We start from the raw sequence: 17,867 nt of genomic DNA, 5'->3' as shown, positions 1-17,867 counted from the left end.
CAGAGCGTGCACCCCCTCCCCCTTCACACACACACCCCTCCTGCCCCCAAACTCCCTCCCAGAGCCTGCACCCCTCACCCCCTCCTATGCCCCCACCCCCAGCACAGAGCCTGCACCCAAACTCCATCCCAGAGCCTGCACCCCTCACCCCCTCCTGCACACCTACCCCCTGCCCCAGCCCAGAGCCTGCACCCAAACTCCATTCAAGAGCCTGACCCCTCACCCCCTCCTGCATCCCCACCACTTGCCCCAGCCCACAGCCTACACCCAAACTCCATCCCAGAGCCTGCACCCCAGACTCCCTCCCACACCCAAACTCCATCCCAGAGCCTGCATCCTGCACCCTAATCCCTAGCCCAGGGCCTGCACCCCAGACCTCCTCCCCCCACCCAAACTCCCTTCCAGAGCCTTAGGCAGGAGGGGGATGGAATTGGGGGGCAAAGTTGGGGGGGGGGGTTGGGTACCACCAAAATTTCTATAAACCTGCCACCCATGCCTGTGGTGTAGTGTTGCTGTGCATTGTTAAGCAGATGCCACATTCCAACCTAGATGTGGCAGCATTGCAGTGGTGGGTGAAGTGATTCCTGCTTGTGAAGATTTTTGGGGGTCAAAAGCAGTATGAAAAGTCTAAATTTAAGATACTGTACTATATTTTTTGCCAACCTAAAAGGAACTAGATTTATTTTTTAATTTTCTTTTGTTTGGTAGCTAGCTTGAAATAAAAGGCACAAACATAAGATAAAATGCGTGGCCTCTGCCATTGCAATGAGATCAGAAATGGTTCTCTCTTTCTGATGATATATACACATGCTTCACTGTACACGACTGCTTTATTGTCACTTTTGATTAGATAAGACTAGCTAAGCTTTTGCATCCCACTCCTTCTATGCTTATATCTGCTCCAGTGGCCTCTGTAATGCCATTTTCTGTGCAGCACCCAGTTCTTGCACTCAGCTTCTCCTTTTTGCTCTTAGATCTTGAAGAACTGAAGGAGCCAACCAGTTGGAAGACTTCAGCAGTGTATATGGGAATGTATCCAGCAGTGCCTGACTGGCTAAGATACCAAATTTCCTGCTACCCCTTTCCTGGAGTTATTTCCCTCTCACCATCTCATCACAATGAATGAGTTTAACATCCACTAGTTTATTTTGTTAACAGCACACAAGACAAGTGCCGACATTAAGGAGAAAAGGGAGTGTCCTCTGCAAAAGAGAAGTGGCCTGATTTTTGAAAGGCGCTGAGCACCTCCAGCTACCATTAACTTCAGTGGGATTTGTGAGTGTTTAGCACCCTGGAAATCAGGCAGAAGCTTCTCTCTGAGGCTGATATGTTAGGATTCTCTTTTATCTTTCCTTTTCTTTGATTTTTACAATCGGAGTGCATCTTGGTCTGCATCTGGTTACATCAGTCAGGCTGCCTATAGGTACTAAAGGTGTGAAAGGCCAAGCTTAGGGCCTTGGGAGCTTATCCAATGCAGGCTGAATCTAGCTGTAAGAGAAGCTTCATTCCCATATTCTGATGATAAATGACAATTGCTTTCCCCTTGCCTGCAATGGATTTTCTGAAGAACTTGCGGACTGACTTTGCCTTAATTGTGTGTGAGCTTCAATTTCCCTTTTCTTCCTACTCTCCAGTGGATTCCTTCAGCAGCATGCATGTCTGCTACATGTTTTGGAGAGCTTGCACATTTTTTCACCTGGAATGCTAGTTTAACTTTGTGTGGGGTGACTCTGATTGCCTTACACAAAATGCCCAGTGAGTATTCAATTCTACTGTCCCTCATTACATGGAATATCTCTCATCTAAGATCTAAATTGACTTCTCTATAAATGCCTGTTGTTATCCCACTTCTATAATTACTGTAAATTATTTACAGCACAAATGCTGAAGCATAAAACTTAGGTTGTAACCAATGTACATAACTAAAAATATAGCTCTTGAGTAATTTTTAGCTCTCACATTCAGCCTTTGTTAAGGCTGAGAGTTATGCCACTGAGATTGTTGGTCACCTTGGAGCTAAAATATAGCTCCAAGTATTCATCACTCATATTGGACACCTCAAAATTGAGGCACTCAATCACTGCTCACTTTTGAAAATCTTGGTGTGAAGTACCTTGGGAATCACTGGAAGAGCAGCTGGGACAAGGTAGATGTGTTTGGGGCACTATTTTTGTTGCAAAACTCCTGTTGCAAGGCTGGCTCTCCCACAGTCTAAGGGGATTATTTAAAATCCCACAACACGACACTCTATTATAGGTGCTCCTTCTGCAGAAGATACACACAGCTAATTGTTAACTAATTCCATAGGTTCCTGTTTGATGTTTGATATGATCTTGCAAAGCATTGCGGAATAGGCTTCAGTTCATTATAATTTTTTTGCTTCATCGTTGTTGGTTGCTGTGTTTCTCTGTAGCATTTGTTTAACCTCTATGTACAATTCTAATAAACACCAATTTACTTACCTGTGTCACAATGTAAACATGTTCTTATTGCCAACTGGAGTCATTTGGTTTGATAGACTGTGTTATTTTTTTTCCTGATGACCTAAGAATATTAGCATCAATAAAGCCATCACATACTTTCTGAAGGTTCAGGCTTTGGGGAAAAGGTGGAGTGGTGAGAATTCGGGGCAAAGTATTCAAAGGAGAAGGTAGGATTTAAATGCCATAAAGCCTTGCATATAGCTCAAGGCTGGATCAGCTACTGCCCTCCAAACCAGCCGCTGCTGGGCATGAGAGGGGAATCTAAATTAGAAGCTCCTGCTCCAGTCATTCCAAGAATGTGAGGGATTCTCTATTTGAAAAATTCTCCAGCATTTAGAAATGAGCACAAGTGAGTCTGTCTCGTGTGATGTTCTCGGTGGGGTTCCCTCAGACACTACTTATTTGCTCTCTGGAGAGTTCCCTGGGACCAGGGTTAATGAATTATTTTTTGCCAAGGTCCACATTTCTTGGTCAAGGTATAGTCAAGGTCCAGACTCCAGAGAAAGTAATAATAAATAACGATAATGATGATAAGTAAATAAAAAGATTTCGGGGTCTGTACAAAAGTGTCTGGTGGTCTGGATTTGGCCCACAGATTACCCCTGCCTGGGACAATTATAGAATCATAGCTATGTAGGGCAGGAAGGGGTTTTGAAAAGCCATCCAGTCCAGCCCCTGTACTGAAGCAGGACCAAGCATGCTTCTGTGGTCCTGGAAGCTTTCCATGAGATGATGCTTATGTGTAGAGTTGCACAGAATTTTCCAACTTTTTTCCCCAAAGACATTTTAAATCAAATATTCAAATTACCTTAGTCCATCCCGTGTTTAGCTGCACATTGGGCTACCCACATTTTCTATCCTTGCCTGTCAACTGCCCTTCAAATCTTCCCAAATTTTTTGATAACAATACATCAGCAATTTTCACCAAAAAAATTTCAGTTTTCCAGTCAGCCCTGTAGCTGGTGGAAATTTTATTTTTTTTTAAAATGCATCGACATTTTTTTAAAAAAACAGTATAAAAAGTCAAAAAAGAAGCATTTTTTAAACTGTTTTTTTCAGTTAACTCTACTCGTGTTCCCAGGAGTGTTCCCTCAGATGTGACTTCTGCATTTTTGGGGACATTCTAATTAGCAGGATAGTGCTTTTCAGCAGTGTGTGCTCTTCCTGGGAGTGGTTTCTAAATACCTGTTGCATGTGTTGTATTGACACATTGAGAGTTGCTCTAAATTCTCACCAAATAGCCTTTTGCCAAAAAACATAGAGACACTATGTTCCAAAAGTGACGTTGCATCCAGGGCTTTGGAGCGGAGCCCAGAGCTGGAGCGCGGAGCAGTGGAGCTGCAGGTTTTTGCCTGGAGCTGGAGTGGAGCCAGAGCACAGAAAATCTTGACTGCTCCACTGCTCCAGTTTTTTTTTTTTTCCCATTTTCAATCCAAAATGAATGATATTTAGCAAGAAAGTCCTAAAGGTGCCAAAAAATTTCAGATTGTATATCAATTGATATTAAAATCTACTTTACCACTTTACGTAATATGTCACAGTTATTCTCACTTCGGCCGAAATCAGGATTTAATGTACAGATACAAAATTACAAAGTTTTTTGGAGATATGTTTTATTAAAGAATCAGATAATTATCAGACATCCGGCAACACTGCAGACTGCTCCCACCCTCATGCCAAGGTTAGGCGAGTACGTACTCGCATAGATTAGTTAGATAGTTAGATTAGCATGGGTTGATACTTTTGTAAGGGTTGATCAACAAGACGTGCTGAGTGCTGAGATTACAGAAAAGTGTGAGCAAGACGCAACATTTAAGATATCACAAACAGGTATATTGCAAAAAAAATGTTTTTGTTTATTGATATATTAAGATATCGCAAGAGATATTAACCACTTAAGCTCATTTCTCACACAGGCTCCCGTTAACGGTACATTTGTTCATTTGTGTGTGCTCCCGTATCACCCTAGCGGACTTATTTTATATGTCATCTGTGCAACGGTCTTTTGGTAGCGTTGTTTGTAATTTTAAATTTACTGAAAAAGTCGCATGCAGCAGGCATATAAATGTACAGTAAACATTTTTGCATAAATTAGGAGTGATTTTTGTGATATATCCAGAGTGATTGGAAAATGTCCAACACAACTTTGGGTGTGAATCCTTAGGTCATTTTAAGAAAAAATGTTTCTGTGAACATGTGTCCTAAAATTCTTCCTAAGGGAACTACAGTCCCTTCAAGGAAGTGATAAAAAGTTAATTTCTGATTAATATCTCAAAAACGCTTTAATATAAAGTCTGTGTCTTAGTGTTAGTATGTGCTACCTAATGACATTATCCAAAATTATTTAAACCATAGGCATCCCGAACTGGCGGTTGGTCATTTTTATTTCATATTTCAAGAAAGGCTTGTCGTCGACTGCCCCTGGCTATGAGCGGTAATACTATGTTCCATAATAAGTTAATAATTTTGGGTTATTATTAATTATTACGTTTAAAATGTATGGTTCCAAAGTTGAAAAATAAGTAATAAGTAAAATTGTTTGTATCATTCTAAGCATCTAAGCAGATTAAAATTTTTAAACAGTTTCCTCGGAAACAATTAATTATACAAAATAAATTAAGAGTACCATTTTAATGCATGTTTTAGCATTAAATCATATTCCAGGATCGTATCTGTTAAATAGTTGAAGATTTAAAAAATGTTAAATAAAATTGGACCAGTCCCCCAGTTCATGATGCCTGTAGTTTGCATAATTTTATTTGAATGATGTTGTATGATAGAACGTTGGAAATAAACTTTAACGGGAAAGCGGATTCAAATTGCAAGCACAGTCCTTTTAGTAAAGAGACAAATTTTCAGAAATATGTTTTTCCTTCATCAGGCTGGAAACATTATATAAGATAGAACCTGTTGTTTGCTCTATCTTGTATAATCTATTCAGGCTGATGAAGCAAAAACATATTTCTGAAAATTTGCTCTCTTTACTAAAAGGACTGTGCTTGCAATTTGAATCTGCTTTCCCATTAAAGTTTATTTTCAACCTTGTAATCTGTAGCTTTGTTACTTCCCAACAATTAATGTTATAGAACAGTGATAGCACGTACTAACACTATGGCACATACAGAATTTCATTGTTATATCTATATTAAAGCATTTTTGAGATATTAATAAAAAACTTGGAAAATATTTTAAATATTTTTACTGCAAAATTTCATAAGAAAAACTAACTTGTAATTTATAAATAAAAATTGATATTATGTATATTAAAAATACTTCTTACTTCATTAAAACGACAAGAAACATGTTAAAATATTAAAATATACTTTAATAATAATTTTGTGTAAAAAGAAAATGCGATCGTTTTTGTCCAGAAAATCCAAAATAAATTCGGAGTACCTTAAGTGGTTAAGATATCACAAGCAGGTACATTATTAAAAAATGTAATGTTTTGTTCATTGCTTTTCGAAGATCATAACAAGAAACATTTGGATGCGGTAGCAGCACAAGAAGATTTGGCCATGGCTTCAACAAAAAAATCAAATCTGCCCCCCATGACTGATAGCCAATTTATGGAAAAGGATCTCAATGACGTCTTTACTTTTGAATTCGAAAAGCCCAAATTTTGGCTTTTGGGAAAAGCAAAGAAGAAATCGGCAACGTGCAAGGTGGAAAAGGAAGTGAATGGCGAGCTCAAACCATGTAGCTTCAAGACAAGTGAAGCAAGTACCGTGAAAAGTTTCAACCTTTGGTAGCATGAAAAATGTAAACATCCTGAAAACTATGCGGCTCTGGTTACAAAAAAGGACCAAGAAGATGAGGCAAAATAAAAAGCTGACGCAGCTAAACGACGTTCATCTGGCTCTTTGAAAACTCCTGGAGAAAAGATTTTTTGTGGAGCTTCATCTGAAAAGAAACCCAAAATAGAGCAAACAAAACTTGACTCATATTTGAAGTCCTCAAAGGTTATAGTCACGATGGATGCCAATACTTTCCGTGAAGGGCTGATGGAAATGGTTTGCTTGAGTTCAACACCGCTCACTACCTTCAGGCTAAAGAACAAAGGATTCCAAAAAATTGCAGGTGAAATGGGTCGGCAGCTTGGTGTTTCGACGGGGCACGATGTGGTTGGTCATTTAGTTGTCAGCACAGCTGAATCTGGTCGCAAAGAGCTCAAGAAAGCTTTGGAGCAAAGATTGTGCTACCTGAAAATGGATGCGGCAACCCATGGAAACAGAAATTTCCTTGCAATCAATGCTCAGTACTACGAAGAAGGAAAAGATAAAGCTGTGGTAAAAACCTTGGACATAATCGACACTGAAGGGCATCACAATTCTTCGTACATGAAAAGTCAAGTAAAAGCTATTTTAGAAAAATTTGGGATCAGTGAAATGCAAGTGCTGAGCATCTGCGTTGACAATGCAGCAAACATGATGTGTGCTGTCAAAAATTTCAGTGAGGACAATGAAACCATTTCTACCTCTGAGAACAGGGATGTGAACAAAACTGAAGCTATTTTGCCTGATGAAGGAACTAAAGGAATGGATGAAATCAAACTCAACATGGATGCTGCTGCGCAGTGGATTAATGACACTAGCCTCATACTTCCAACACGGCTTCAAGAGGACGACTCAAAAGTCCAACTGATGAGGTGTGGTATTCACACTCTTCAGTTGGCAATCTGGGATGGACTGAACAAAGAACATGCGAAGAAATTTCTGGCAAAAATTCGACAAGTCGTTGTCAAACTACGAACCCCAAGTATTCAAAATGTTCTGCTTGATCTACATGGGGTAACTCAATCATTGGATACTGTGACTCGCTGGGGTTCAACATTTGCGATGATTAATCGGCTTCTCGTTTTTCAATCTTACTGTGAACAAGCTGCTGGAACAAGAGAACTCAAGTTAACAAAAGCTGAATGGGACGAAGTGAAGAACCCGCGAGACCTCTTGGCAAAGCCAAACCAAACAACTGTGAATCTTCAAGCTGTCGATGTAACCCTGGGAGTTTTAATGAAGGAATGGTGAAAACTGTCAAAATTCTTGCAAGAAAATGGTGGACAAATTGCAGAAGAAATTCTATCCTCCATGCAGAAACGTGAAGAGAAGCTTTTTGGCAATATTTCCTTGCTGGAGTTTATGTTGACCCACAGTATTGGATTCTTCTGACCTCAAGGGAAATACCAAAGGCAAAGGAAGGGCTCCTTAATATTGCTTGACGACTCAAAAAACAAAATCTATTGCTACATTTGAACTCGGTGAAAGAGGTTGAAGAAAACAAAACACAACAAAAGGAGTTATCAACAATCGAATTTGTGGTTTTGGAAAGTTCACATCCTTCAGAAATAGCAGGCTGTTCTCAAACTTCCGTCTCCACTCTGAATTTGTTCGAGCGTCCATCCCTGAGACGTCTTCAACCATCGCAGGGAAATGGAGATAATTCAAGCATCAATTCTTCAGAAGATGATGACTTCTAAAAGAAATTGGATAAACAAGAAAGACGCTGGTGAGTTTTTGTGATTCGTAATTTTAATGAAGCATTATTCGAGAGAAACTTTTGGGAAGCTTGTGAGGCAATGGAGTCTATTGGGAGGCTAAAAGTTAAGTCTGTTTTTGAGGCGATTCACAGCTACCCACACCGCATTCAGGCTGCCTGTAGAATTGCTTCGAGCTTGCAAACAACTCAAGCTAGTGTAGAGAAGTGCTTCTGAAACTATCTGATGTGGTGGACCGGCAATTTTTTTTCCAATGTGCCAGGGACTGGTACCATATTTGTGCCACATTATTATCGTATTCGCATAGGCATGTAGCACATCTCGATGGTAACTGCCAGTGGGGCGGGAAGTGGGGTAAGCGTGTGCTCGCACGTCTCATGCAAAACATGCTGTAGAGCTATGGCATAATTATCAATATTATAATATGTGCTTCTGAAAACATAATATTATTTAATATTGTCTGTGGATCAGTGGCGTAGCCAGGTTCTAACATCAGGGGGAGTGAACACATAAAAAAAGGCGCCACCCATTTTGGAAGGCTAAAAATGCCTCGGATGAGATTAATTAAAAAAAACTGTCCACACAGCAGCCAGGTCATTTTGAAAACAAATTCAAAATGTCAGAATTTTGGAAATTCTGAGTTTTCACTAGCTCCAGGTGAAATTCTTCACAGAAAAATAAATTCCCCCAAAAATCTCTATTCAGAAACATCCCAATATTTTGCTTGGGCCTCTTTTCAGTGAACAGAAACATTTTAATTTTGGTTTGTATAGTCAAAATGAAATATTTCATTTTCAGTCAACAATCTTTGTGTCTAACTGAGCAGCCATCGCGATTCAAGGAAGCTATAATTCCAGTTCCTTCATGCTGCCTTTCTCCTTTACGTGCCTTACTCCCCAGTTACACTGTAACTACCATGATGCACCACAGTCTCTCCCTGTGACTGAGCCACCACAGTGCATCGTAAGACTCCCATCAGGCATGGACCATGGTAAGATATGTAACTGGCAAAAAAGTTAACAACCTTCTTCCTAAACAGAGATTAATGTTATTTTTGGCCACTGCTACTATCTAAATATCCAGATCAAGATTCCCCAGGTTGTAAACATGAATAACAAAAGGTAGTCATAGTCCTTCAGGTAAAAGAACTGCTGTAAATCTCGCCACTTCTTCTGGCTGATTCCCCCAGTTTACCATAATATTTCTTATTCAAATTAAGAATAAGCCAGCTAATTCACATCTAAGTACCCATCTCTGTTAGAGACTGAGAGGGCTCACCTCATGTACGATATACGTCACATAAAATGAAGATGCAGAACTGTGTATCATCTGCATACTAAAGGCTCAACATCCCACTAATGGTGATATATACCCTGAACTAGAACGGTGAGAGAATAGAGCCACCTCGAACCCAGCATGAGAATTCCCTCAGTGTAGATGAACATTTGCCCCAAAGCTGTGTCTTTGACAGGCTAGAATGGAGCTACTTAAGAGACACTCCTTATGTCCCTGCACCAGTCCTCAACCTGTCAGCAAATGGTGTCTTAAGCTGGTAACATATATAAAAGAATTAGAATGGGCATCTGAAGCCAGATCCTCAGATGATGTGAACTGGTGTGGCTCTATTGACTTCAGTGCAGCTACACTGATTTACACCAGCTGAGTATTTGGCCCATTATTTTAAGCCATTCTTAGACAGACATCAAACATTCACACCAATGTAGCCTGTGTGTCACATCCAAGCCTAAAAACAGATTGACAGTGACCAAGGAAATCTTTGGACTCTGGATTTGTCAGAGTTGTCCTTTCCACATAACCTTTCCAATTATATTCCCAAGAAAAGGGAGATTAGAGACAGAAGATAATAGGCTGAATTCTGAGAATCAAGGTTTCTTCAGCAAGGGCCAACCAAAGGAAGGGATTGACCGTCTACTCAAAAAACAGACTCAGTACTTCTGCTTGATCTTACCAGCCTGGCAGGACCTGGGTCAAGTCTGCAACTCATAGCTCAGAGCTCCCCAAGCACCTCTAGCTCCTCCATGAATAACAGAAGCTTATGGTCAAACAGGCAAGATTCACATTTGTCTGTACCAGACATGACTTTGCCTCCACAGAGATCATAAGTCTGGTCAGATTCCAATTACTCTTTTCAATAAAGAAAATAGACAGCTCCTCACAACAAGACACATTCAACTCTTTCTGAACAAATTTCAAGTTTGTTCAAGTTTGTGAACCCCAAGTTCCGTAAGGCTATTCACCAACCTTCACGGGACAGGGACTCAGCAGTGTACTCTGGGATTAGCACTCTCTGGCTAAGTACTCCTTGTGGGACAGCTCAGACATCAGACCACTTCCGTTTCACCAAAACGGAGATGCTGATGTATTTATCTTTCTCCTCAGGCGATGGAATGGTGCAGTTCACTATTTTATCCCCCTAGATTCAACTGCTGCTTTTGCTTACTTCAACCCCTGGTTAATTTGATCCTCCATCTAATTCTATCAGCACCTCAGGAGCTCAGTCATTTGTGTTAACAGGAAGACAACTTCCACCCTTTCTTTTGATCAATGCCGATCCCTTCAGGAAGCTATTACAGGATAATTTGATCATTGGCCGTAAAAAAAGCAGCCATTTAATTGCTGTTCTCAGTGACACTAGTGAAAATTTGGAGTATCCCCGCTGTCAAATTCTTTTGTGGCATATCTGGGCACAGCTACATTGGCTTCAGTGGTTTTGCACAGCTGATCACAAGATCAGAATCCAGCCCTAAGACTGAACCGTAATTCTGCAATTAAAGAAGAAAGAGACCAAGGAAGCCCCTGAAAATAAAAGACAACAGAACATGACTAACAGGCATTGGAGTCTGGAGGACATTCCCCAGTAGGTCAGGACTTTTTGAAAGTAGAGCCCTGTAGTGAGGCGGCCTGGCTCCCAGCCGCCCCAGAGAGGGACGAGCCCCTCTGGATGCCAAAGTGGGCAGAGCCACTGGAGCCTGCGCCTGCCCCCCAAAGGTCAAAGCGCAGGACAGGAAGTATAAAAGCCCCACCCCAGGGCTCAGAAGCTGCCTCGCCGCTGGAGAAGCCAGATGCTGGGGGCCTTGCTCCCGCTGGGGAGACTCCTGCAGCCTGTGACCGACCCGAGAACTGGCCATACCAGTCAAGGCCGGATGACGACCAGACCCCAGAGAAGCTGTTAAGCCTACCGGTGAGAAGCAGCCCAGAGGAGCTGCCAAGCCTACCGCTCACCGAGTACCCTGAGGAGCCCATGGTGCTTGATTCAGTGGAGGACACTGGCCAGACGCAGGTACTGCTAGTGGGGGAGGTAGGAACTAGTCCGGGGACAGCCGACCCTAGTCTGGCTGCAGCACACCCAGAGCCGGTGTCAGTGTGTTGCGGCCAGGATCCCCACTGACACAGCAGCAGGCTGCCTGCCGCTGATAGGGCCCCGGGCTGGGACGCAGTGGAGTGGGTGGGCCTGCGTCCCCCCTGCCACCCCACTTACGGGTGGCAGTCTCCCCCTCGCCCAGACGCTCAGAACCAGGAGCCTGGGGTTTTGTTCCTGAACTATTTGCTCAGCACCTGCCTGAGGGTCTGAGCTCCTGTTTGTTCGCTGCCCCGCCCTGACCCAGGGCGTGGGCTTATCCTGAACTATTTGCTCAGCCCCTGCCTGAGGGCCTGAGTTCCAGACTGTGGGTTGCCACACCCTGACCCAGGGCCTGGGCCTGGTATTGGACTATTTTTGCTCAGCCCCTGCCTGAGGCCTGAGCTCCAGACTATGTGTTGCCCCGCCCTGACCCAGGGCCTGGGCCTGGTATTGGACTATTTGCTCACCCCTGCCTGAGGGTCTGAGCTCCTGTTTGTTTGCTGCCCTGCCCTGACCCAGGGCTTGGGCCTGATAGTGAACTATTTTGCTCAGCCCCTGCCTGAGGCCTGAGCTCTAGACTGTTTGTTTACCGCCCTGCGCTGACCCAGGGCCTGGGCTAGTTCCGGAACTATTTGCTCAGCCCCTGCCCGAGGGCCTGAGCCCTTGACTGTTTCCTGCCTCACCCGGCTAATTCCCCAACTCAGCAGACCTCAGTAGTGAGGTGGCCTGGCTCCCAGCCGCCCCAGAGAGGGGCGACCCCAACCGAACCCTTCTACAAGCCCGTTTTGGTGCTCTGCAGTATTGTCTTTAACTTTCTGGGGTTGACATGAGCAGCCTACCCTATTCGATGAAAGGCCTGATCCTGCAAGATGCTGAGGGAGTAGGAAGTGAGAGTTGCTAGCAGTCTGTTCCAAGATACCCCCGACTCACTGATCCAAAGCCAGTAAAGTCAAGGGGAGTCTTTCAGCTGACCTCAGCGGGCTTTGAGACTCAAACCCTATAATGATGGACTGAGCAGGATCAGGGGATTTTCGCTCTCCTGCCTTCATTTCATGCTGCAATGCTGGCCATGCTGTTAATTATTATTTAGCATTACCTCTCTTCTCCTTATTCCCCCACCCCAAATGTCAGCTGCATCTGGACATTATCCATAGCGGTGAGGCACTCATACATTCATGTAATAGCCATCAGGCAGGGATGACGACCAGTGTCATCTGTCTGCCACCCTTCCTCCTCAGAGATTGCATCTCCTCCGTCAGACTCACAGCGGGACTCCAGAGCTAATTGGCTCAGATCCTCAAAGGTTTTTAGGCACCTAAGGCCCATTGGGAATTAGGAGCCTAAATACCTTTAAGGATCTGGGCTGTTGTTCTCAAACCCACCTCTCTCCTGCAGTAAACTCCTGCTCTCCCCTGAAGAATTAAACAAGAAAACATCCGTCCTTAGCTATTTTGGTGCCCTACGCAGCCCCCCTGCGGGGGGGCTGTGTGGGGCCCTAGGCCTCCACAGCAGGTTGGCCCCAGGCCTCTGCGGGCAGGAGTGGGGGGGCGGGCTGGCCCCAGGCCTCCGCAGGCAGGAACAGGGGGTGGGCTGGCTGGCCCCAGGCCTCCGTGTGGGGGAGGGCGGGGCTGGTCCCAGGTCTCTGTGGGGGACGGGGGCTGGCCACTTCCTGCGGGAAGTGGAGTGACCCGGCCCCAGCCTGCTCCGCTCCCCTGGCTCCCAGCCATGCTGCCGGCGAGTGCTGGGGGGGGCGGTTCCCCCTCCCCCCAAGCCTGGGAGCCAAGGGAGCGGAGCAGGCTGCGACCGGGTCACTCCACTTCCCACAGGAAGTGGCCAGCCCCCCACGGAGGCCTGGGACCAGTCCACGGAGGCCTGGGGGCCAGGGCCCCAGCCTGCTCTGCTCCCCTGGTTCCCAGGCTTGGGGGGAGGGGGGAACCACCACCCCAGCACTCACTGGCAGCGTGGCTGGGAGCCAGGGGAGCGGAGCAGGCTGGGGCCGGGTTGCGCCACTTACCATGCTGGCTGCAGTCTTCAGGGGAATGGGGGCAGGGCTGGGGCGGAGCAGGGTGGGGGCGGGAAGAGGCAGGGCTGGGGTGGAGCAGAGGCGGGGGCCATGGGGGAGAGCCGGAGCAGGGGCTGGAGCAGGCGTCCAGTCAGACCTGGAAGCAGAAGGACTTGGGAAGCGGCGCCGACTAAGTATGACAATTAAAAAGGCGCCACTTTTGGGGAATGTGGTCAGGGGGAGCGGCCGCTCCCCTTGCTCCCCCCAGCTACGCTACTGCCGTGGATCACCACTTTGAGTAGCACTGGTGTAGAGCGACTGTTTTTGGCTTTAAAGTTAATTTTAAATGATTTGCGGCAGGCTATGAAAGATGACTTGATTGCTGCAATAATTTTTTACAGAATGAATTATGAATGATTCTAGTTTGTATCATTGTTGATGACATTTAAATTGTTTTAAAAGTCTGAATAAAAATAATGTTTTTTCAAAATTACAGTTTGCACTTTTTATTTAGTTAAAAATTAATTTGAGTTAGAGTGCGGTGTGGAGTTGGCGTGGAGCTGGAGCAGTCACTATCGGTGCCGGAGCGGAGCAATTCAAAAATTTGATTGCTCCAAATCCCTGGTTACATCTGAATGACCTGGGAGTCCATTTAGCAAAGTACATGCAGTCCCTGTTTCAGGGATAAATTACAAAGAAGCATTTCACATAGGGAATGGGTGGGGAACACAGCTGACAGATTGGGAGACTTTCAGGTTAGAGCAGGAGAAATTGGGGTTAGTAGACCTGGATTCTATTCCTGATTGAGTTGGGGGTCATGTCTCCAGATCTGCATGCAGAAGAGCACAGACACCAACTTTTTTCTGTGCCGGTGGGTGCTCGCGCCGCTGGCTTCGCCCCGATGCCACCCCTGCCCCAAAGTCCCTGCCCTAACTCCGCCCCTCCGTGCCCCTATTGGACCCCTCCCTAAATCCCCGCCCCGACCCTGCCTCCTCCCCCAAGCGTGCCATGTTCCCCCTCCTGCCCTCTCCCTCCCAGCCTTGCTGCGCCAAACATCCCCGCCCCGACCCTGCCTCCTCCCCCAAGCGTGCCATGTTCCCCCCTCCTGCCCTCTCCCTCCCAGCCTTGTTTCGCGGCGCAAGCGCTGGGAGGGAGGGGGGAGAAGCAGGACGCGGCGGCATGCTAAGGGGAGGAGATGGAGGCGGAGCGGAGCCGGGGGGGTGAGGCGGGGAGCTGCCAGTGGGTGCAGAGCACCCACCAATTTTTCCGCATGGGTGCTCCAGGGTGCTCTGTGGAGCACCCACAGAGTCGGTGCCTATGGAGAAGAGACCCTCTGCATGTGTATTTCTCCTCTCCCATGCAGAAGCTAAGTCAAACAACTTTCTCCATACCCCAAAGAGCCCCTGGGGCTTGTCTAGGGATCTGTGCAGGAAAGGGGTGCAGACTGGAAGGACCATTATAGGGGATAGATATAAATCCTCCTCCTGCCTCCACAGAGTTTTAGGAAAGATAATAATAGGGGAGCAAAGTCAAGTCCCTGATGGAACAATTTGAGGAAAGTCTCATGGAGATTTATTCCCCCTGAGCCTTCGACCATGGGCTTTTTCTTTCCTGTGTGAAAAGGAGATTATGACAATGTCCATTTCTGCACAGCTCTGGGAGCTCCTTAGATGAAAGGTGCTGTATCAGTACAAAGCATTAGCTAAGATATCATGCCAGGTTTCCCACACATAGTTATATTTATTTGTATTGCTGCTTCATGTGCATTAACTTGAAATCCCTTCTAAAGTGCAATGTTATCAAGAAGCATGATAGACAGGGAGGGGAGGGTGAGATAATATCTTTTATTGGACCAACTGCTGTTGGTGAGAGAGAGACACTTGAGTTTACACGGATCTCTTCTTCAGGTCTGGGAAACTAACTCAAAGTTATAAACACACCTTTTGCTATCTGTGACGGAGCAGGGCAGATTTGACCTGGGAATGTTGCAGGGGGATTGCAGGGAGGAGGGGGGACTTCCCTTGAAGGAAGCTACCTGAGCTGTAACCTGAGCCAGGAACGGGGGTGGGGAGAATTAACACCTTCTGCCCGGGAGACTGAACAAAGGAGAGGAGCAGCAGGAGGAGTTTTGAGTTTAGTTTCGGTTTGGGCTGGGTGGTGCAACGCAGGGAACCCCAAGCTGGGGTCTAAGCTCCCTGAACCTCCCAGAGGGACCTAATTGAGGGGGTCTGGTCGTACCTACACGCTCTGCTTGAGACTGTGTTCCTGTCCTTAAATAAACCTTCTGCTTTACTGGCTGGTTGAGAGTCGCAGTGAATCTCGGGAAGAGGGGTGCAGGGCCCTGACTCCCCCACACTCCGCAACACTATCATCATCATGGCAAATCTCAGGGCTTTGCAAAATCCCAACAAAGCCACATTTTTTTCACTTTTTATAACCCATATGCACATTAGAAGACACCAATTTTATTCTATATACAGTTTATATCCCAAATACCCTTGTTCTTTTATGGATTTCCCCCCCAAAGTCTACTAAAGACAACAGCCCAAAACAGCATTTACAATCTCTTGTTTTAATCAGTGTGTCAGAATGTGTTCTGTTCTGTCTACAGAATATTGCATGGGTGTAGTGTCAGAGTCCCATCCCAGGGTGGTGCTGCATGCATAATTTTTTCCAATGTTTTTTGATGTAGAAAGAAAATGGGATAGGATGTCAGAGTTATTACAAAAAAGGTGAGTTTCTGGTGCCCACAGCTACCAAGCTTGATTAGTGAATTGTGTGAGCATATTGAATCCTCAGAGCAGAAATAACCCTTAATGCGTCTTTAGTCTCCAGCAGCTGAATTTCCTTAATGGGACAAAGTGGCACATTATCCTTGTCTACACACACAAATTATACCACTTTAACTATACTGGTATAGTTAAAGTGGTATTACCTCCTACTGTGGAAACAATTATAGTTGTATAAAGGTGCCTTACAGTGATATAGCTATTCCCAAAGAGAAGGGGAATAAGTTATATTTGTATAAGGAATATATATACTAGTATAACTGTGTTCACGCTAGAAGTTATACTGATTAAATTATTTCAGTAAAAAAATCACCCCCAAAGGAAAATAGATATACTGGTACAAAAACTGTGCAGACAAAGCCTTAGATAAAGTCATATTTTTTTCTCATTAGAAACCATGCTAAGCCTAATATATTGGACATCTGATGTTTTTATAGATTTAGCTGATGTGTAAAATTTGTGGTTACATATAAAGGGTTTTATTCACACTAGGCTCTTTAATACTACTCTGACAGTGTAAAAGGCCTTGAAGCAGATGGAAATGCCCCCCTGAAGATCATCTCACTCTAAGGGCCTTCCTGACTAGTATAGAGCTGAATAAGGGTTCTATCTCACTGTTGCTAACTCTTGTGATTTTGTTGCGAGTCTTGTGGTATTTTGTATTTTACTTAAGACCTCAGCTCCTGGAGTCAACTGATTGTATAGGAATCTCAGTTTCATTTTTTAAAAGTAAGTTTCTAGTCCTCAGGGTTGCACTTGAAAAAGTGACCTGAGTGCACCCTAAGGATTCAGAAGGAAGACAAATAAAAAGAATCCAACTTTATTATTTTAAAAAAATCTCTTGATTTTAAAGCCAATCTCATGATTTTTTGACATCTGGCTCATAGTTATTGAACCCTTCAGGCTGATGATATTACTACACTGGTCCTCCTCCCTAGAATGCACTGCACTACACCTTTTCTTTAGGTCCAAGGATCAATAGGGCCCTGAGGCCTCTCGAATTTACACACAAGGTACTCATTGGCTCATCTGTTGTCCATGCTTCCCACCTACAGTATCCTCAAATCTCCCACATAAGATTGCAATAAATCTACTGACACCTTAGGACTAGGGTTGCCAGGTGGCCAGTTTTTGACTGGAATGTCTGATGGAAAAGGGACCCGGGCGGCAGTGCATAGGGGCTAAGGCAGACCCCTGCCTGCCCTCACTCCGTGTGGCTCCCGGAAGCGGCCAGCATGTCCGACTCCTAGGCACAAGGGTGGCCATGGGGGCTCCGTGTGCTGCCTCTGCCCCGAGTGCTGGCTCCGCAGCTCCCATTGGCCGGGAACTGCGGCCAATGAGAGCTGAGGCAAGGACCTGCGGGTGCGGGCAGCGCGCAGAGGCACCTGGCCACACCTCCACCTAGGGGCCACAGGGACCTGCTGGCCGATTCTGGGACCCACCCTGAGCCCCCTCCTGCACCTTAACTCCCTCCCGGACCTCGCACCCCCACACACATTCTGGACCCCTCAGCCCAGAGCCCCCTCCTGCACTCCAAACCCCTCATCCCCAGCCCCACCCCAGAGCCTGTACCCCAAGCCGGAGCCTTCACCGCTTCCTACACCTCAACCCCCTGTCCCAGCCCTGAGCCCCCTCCTGCACCTGAACTCCCTCCCTGAGCCTGCACCCCCTACAGCACCCAACCCACTGCCCCAGTCTGGAGCGCCCTCCTGCACCCAAACCCCCCATCTCCAGCCCC

General features: G+C 45.5%; 1 protein-coding gene across 2 annotated transcripts in view; it reads left to right on the top strand.

The window, feature by feature from the left end:
- ZNF185 (zinc finger protein 185 with LIM domain) overlaps positions 1-2,467 on the top strand; it is a 120,593-nt gene extending 118,126 nt beyond the window's left edge. For both annotated transcript variants that reach the window (XM_054040624.1, XM_054040625.1), the window contains exon 28: positions 975-2,467. The gene's annotated coding sequence lies outside the window, so the exon portion shown is untranslated. The remainder of the gene's footprint in view (positions 1-974) is intronic.
- The last annotated feature ends 15,400 nt before the right edge of the window (positions 2,468-17,867 follow it).

This window comes from Malaclemys terrapin, chromosome 9, assembly GCF_027887155.1.
Source record: "Malaclemys terrapin pileata isolate rMalTer1 chromosome 9, rMalTer1.hap1, whole genome shotgun sequence".
In the NCBI taxonomy this organism is placed as follows: Eukaryota; Metazoa; Chordata; order Testudines; family Emydidae; genus Malaclemys; species Malaclemys terrapin.
This window is presented reverse-complemented; position numbering and strand designations above follow the sequence as displayed.